The following is a 5381-nucleotide window of genomic DNA, read 5'->3' as shown; positions in this document are numbered from 1 at the left end:
ATTCTGGGAGATTCAACACGCCCAAGATGCCATCTGTTTCAGTAGGAAATACTGAATGAAGGTGCAGGTTGACCATCAACTGTGTCTCTTTTTCCCAAAATGATCCTTAATCAAGAGGACATATCTGCTTTGATGGAGCAACAAATCAGAGGTTTGAAAATCTATTTATTGTTTTCCTTGGGTACAGGCTTGTGATTTCATTTGGTTTCATAGTGGTTTATTATTCCTGAAATTTCAAGATGTATACAACATTCTGTTTAAGGGCTTTGTCAAAAATAAAAATATAAAGAAGAAGAGAAAGAAAGAAAAGAGTGTTGTTGTTGTTACTAATCCTTATAGTATGTCACACTGCAAAGACTGATTTATAGGCACAAATTTTACATAATTCAGGACTTAGTTTTTTTCTGAGTTATAGCATCTGTTTTCTTTTTAAGTGACTTTTTTTGTTTTATAGATAGAAAACGATTGATCTGTTTATAGGTATTTAATTCCATACATGTCCTAGTTTCATCTAACTCTCCTTTGAATCTCAAAAGCTAATTCAGCAGCTAGCTTTTTCTTTCTGGGTACCACACAAAAATAAAATATCAAATTTCCCGCAATAAATCAATGGAATTATTAGAGCAGTACTGTGCCACGAGTGATCAGTGATCAGCCATAGATGCCACATCAAGGAAGCAGCCACTCACTTGACATCCCAGGAGTGGTTTTCACTGAATGTCAATTACTGAATGTCTAACTTACTTTCTCTGGCACTGTATGCACTTCAAAGAGACTGCAGTATGAGCGCTGTGTATTTTCTACAGCCTATGCTCATTCAAATCCTCATTTGACCTTTTCCTTTGTGTTCATAGGAATCTTAACTATAGGATTTTAAAATTGATTTTATTAAATATCAAGGAGATACATAACATTTTGGTAAATACATAAAGTGTAAGTAATAATTAAAGATTTTTAGAATTTCACCAAATGTCACCACTATGCTGGTAGGTAAAATGCTTCACCCTAGAAAGTGGGGTTTTATGTTTTCAGAGCAGGTCACTTCACCTTTTCAGCCACGACAAAAGCAAATCTAGCCAAGGATATCCTTTCTTTTCATGCCAAGTGTGCTTTCTGGATAATAAGGTAAAAGGTCTGCTAGACTGATGTTCAGGTGGTGGCAACATACTACTGTAGGACAAGATCCTGAAATTCAGAATAGTGGGAGTTAATAATGAGAAAATTTTGTGAAATGACTAAAAACAAACTCATTAACTTATATATTCTCCGGTAACCTTACTTATCACTAGAGAAAATTAGTGTGTTTATCTGAAGCCCACATAAAGAATGAACTTAATTCTTGCTTAAGACTAAATGGCAATAAAAAAGTGGTAATTGTAAGGGAATTGGAACTTTAAACTTATTTCAGGCTCTTTGTTTTATTTTATTTGGGCTCTAAGCAAAAATTACTGTACTAATTAGCATGATAGATTTTATGCCATGTTATTTATCCTTAAGATATGAAATTATGAAAAAAACTTTGAGATATATGTGAAAAAATGTTAAACAGTTCTTGTTTCTACTAGTATACTCATTTTAATCTTTTTTATTTATAACTACATTATACAACTTTATCTCGGATTTTTACTTTATATTAATACTTGGATTACAGAACTGAGTCATTATTACTTATCCTAATTTTGTGCTTAGTTAAATTTTGTTACAATTTATAGGTTTAGAAACTTTCACTTTAAAATGTGGAAGGTATTCCAGTAATTCTGGGGAAAATGGGTTCCTTATAGTGAAGATTATTACAAAAATTATAATGGGTAAAATTGTTTATTAATTCTGGCAAGACACAAAAAAGGAATTATAGTTGTTGACAGAAAACTCAGAAAAAATAAACTGTAAGACAACATAGGAAATTATCAAAACTATGATTATATGGTGTCAAAGAAAGACTCAATGAAACTTTATTTCCTTTTCACACAAAAAGATTTGCCCCAGTGCCTTTGGTGAGCATAATTTTTATATGATTTTTAGTTGAAGCTATAAGCTAAAAATCATGGGTATTATTAAAAGGTGTCTTCTAAGATCCTACCTGGATTGGGAAAATATGGAATCTAGTTTTGGTTTTTCTTCTTCAGGCTAAAGGGCCAGAGTGTTTTGTTTGCTGTCTTCACCACTGGTCCAGCACAAGGCCTAGTATAGGGAGGACACTCAACACATTTTTGTTGATTTGAATTGACTCAGAGGCCAGTGTTTACATACATTGTGGCTACCAGAAGAACCCCTGGACTTCTTTTTATTGCGGGGCAGGGAACAGGATTGCACTCTGTAGCCTAGGCTGGAGTGCAGTGGCATGATCATGGCTCACTGCATTCAACCTCCTGGACTCAAGTGATCCTCTCACCCTAGCCTCCCGAGTAGCTGAGACTACAGGTGCATGCCACCACTCTCTGCTAATTTTTTATTTTTATTTTTGTAGAGACAGGGTCTTGCTTTGTTACCCAGGCTGGCCTCAAACTCCTGGCCTCAAGCAATCCTCCCACCTTGGCCTTCTAAAATGCTGGGATTACAGGTCTGAGCCACTGTCCCTGGCCAGAATCCCTGGACTTCTAATTTGTCGGTTCAATCTCGGTTTTATATCTAAGCCTTCATATTGATGGACATTTAGATTGTTGACTATTATGAACACGGTTGTAACACACATCCTTATGTATACTTTCTACAGTATATGCATATTTCTGTAGCAGATATTTCTAGAAGTAGAATGGCCAGGGTCAAGGAATGTGTATATTTTATATTGTGATAGATGTTGACAAACTGCCTTCAAAAAGAGATGTACCAATGTACATGCAGGAAAATGATATTCCCGACAGCTTCTTCTGCTCTTATATCAGATTAGTTTTAACTCTCTTAAAGACAAAGAATGTGGAAATTTTCTAATTTTAGAAAGTAAAGCATTCATGGGTAAAAATAAACACTGTTTCTTCTTTTTGGTCTCTTTCATGGTAAATGCCTACATTTACACATGTGAAGACTCGCAGAAATAGTCTGTTAAAATAATAAATTCAAATATAATAATAAATCTTATATTCAAATATCTTGGGCTTGATCATTTAAAATGTGATTGTTTAATCGCTATCATAACATAAATAAGGATTTATCCTACTGTCTTTTCTATGGAATTGTCCTACCAATAATATATATTATCAATGCCGTGAGAAGATAAAACCAATATTTTATAATGTGTACCTTATTGATTAATAATATGTAATGATATACCTCATACATAAGTGATTTATATTACCTACTATGTGCTGGGCACGCTGAGTATTTTGCATACATTACCTTATTTAATCCTCACAAAAATTTTTTGAGGTAGATACTATTATTCCCTATTTACTAAAGAGGAAACTGAGGCCTGGAGTATTTAAGTAATTTGCCCCAAAATATCCAGCTGGTAACTGTCAAACAGGAGTTAAGCCCAGATGTCTCTCACCCCAGACCCCAGCTGCCTAATTTACCTAATTGCCTGGCATATTTCAGTCATTCAGTTATTATCATCTGATGGTAACAATCAGGGACATTTTTCAAAGAAAAATAATGACATGAATTTAACATGAATTCCCATCAAGGTATGTCCATTTGTGGCTTTCAGAGAGGTCCCTATTGAAAAAACTAGCCCTCTTCTAAGAATTTCTGCTTGGTACTAGGTCCAGATCAATTTTTTTCCTTGATGGTTTGCTGAAAGCAATGGCAACAATTCCTATCACCTGTTTCTTGAACAAGGGAAGTACTTTGGCACAGAGCAGGGCCCTGCCATGGTGAGCTCTAGGACTATCCATGGTGCACTGCCCACAATACCCACTTAGTCTGGCTGCCCAGCCTGAGGGCCTGATTTTTGGCTTTTGGATATGGCCCAAGAAGAACTCAAGTGACATGCAGATTGATAATATTTGACTCCTGGGACCGGACTCAAGCTTTAGACTTGGAATGACCAAGCTGGAACTCTGCCATTCCGATGGCTTCATAGCTACTTACTCACCAGCCAGTCTACACCATTAGGTGCTCGCTCCTCTGGGAAGCCATAAAGAGTTGGTGTGAGCAGTTAGCTTATTGGCATCACCCCCACAGTTTTTTGGTGTTTTGAGTCTTTCAGTTCAGGGTAACAGAACCCAACTCAAATTGGCCTAAGGAAACAATGGAATTTAATGGCTTATGCCACTGGGAAGTTCTAGATTGGTGCTGATATCAGAGCCTACAGGGACTCAAATGACTGTGAGTAGTATTTTAGACTCTCTCTTTCTCCATATCTTGGCTGTGTTTCTCTCCGGTTGTTGGCCTCATTCTTTTCTTCTGCTGGCAGATTTTTTTGAACCTATGGGTATGGGCAGTATGTTGATGCCATGGTCATGGGTGGCTTCTGGCTTCCAGCCTCTCAGCTCAAGACCTCAGAGGAAACAGGGAGCTTTCCTAGCAACAGATTGTAAAGTTACAGGGAAGGACACTCTGGCCATGCCAGGGTCATGTGACCATTTTAGACATATGACTGTAGCCCAGAATGGTATCATGGTTGTCTGGTCAGTGCAAGAAATTGTGATTGGCAGTCCTCCCTGAGCCACATGGGATGGGGAAGGGCCAATTTTTTAAAAAGGAGAGAAGAGTTATTACCAGAAGAAAAGGAAAGAATGTTGAGCTTACTAAAACAATATGTATTTCAAAGTGGTAGTTACAAGAAAGCCTGGAAAATGATAGGATGTTGAGCTTGACGCATCATTCAGAGAATAGATGAGTCCAGGAGACAATAGATCCCTGCTTGTTATCTCTTTGAAAGGGATGGTTGCCTTCACCAATATCTTTTTAGGTTGAGAATCAGATCCGTGTTTTATGGTGACAAAGACAATTTACTTGGGCAAAGGGCAGAATGATCTGGGCATGTTAAATAGCAAATATGAAACCTGCATATTGGATTACTGGTGTGGAGGACAGGGATCACTTCCTTAGTGTAGTTCCTGAGAAACACACGGACATGTAAGGGAGCTTGGGCATGAGCTTATCTTGGAGGACTCTAATGGGAGTGTAGATAAAATGGAAGCTTCTGAACAGAAGATTCCCTTTGAATACTGAGCAGAAGGTTCACAAGGAACTTTAGTTATTTTATGCAAAGCACAAGGGAACAGAGAGGATTAAATTAGAGCTTCTGCTTCCAGAAAAAGAAAAAAAATAGGATACGTTTAAAGAAAGAGAAGCTTACAAAAGGAAGGACAAATGCTCCGCAGCACACAGTAACACCCCGCCCCCCAACCACAACCTTCCATCCCCCATGTCCTTATCAAACTTTAGACACATTTTTAAAAGTCACTGAAGTTATTTTGTGGGCCTATATTTTACATTTA

General features: G+C 37.2%; 1 long non-coding RNA gene across 1 annotated transcript; it reads right to left on the bottom strand.

Annotated features, from left to right (window-relative positions):
- Positions 1-866: 866 nt before the first annotated feature.
- LOC144333956 (uncharacterized) lies at positions 867-4756 on the bottom strand. The gene is made up of 3 exons (XR_013403097.1): positions 4031-4756; positions 2081-2181; positions 867-1185 (listed from the first exon to the last, which is right to left on the bottom strand). It is a non-coding gene; the product is annotated as an uncharacterized LOC144333956 (long non-coding RNA).
- Between the last annotated feature and the right edge of the window lie 625 nt (positions 4757-5381).

Source organism: Macaca mulatta, chromosome 13 (assembly GCF_049350105.2).
Source record: "Macaca mulatta isolate MMU2019108-1 chromosome 13, T2T-MMU8v2.0, whole genome shotgun sequence".
Lineage (NCBI taxonomy): Eukaryota > Metazoa > Chordata > Mammalia > Primates > Cercopithecidae > Macaca > Macaca mulatta.
Note: the sequence above shows the minus strand (reverse complement) of the source record. Positions and strands in the feature narration are given on the sequence as shown.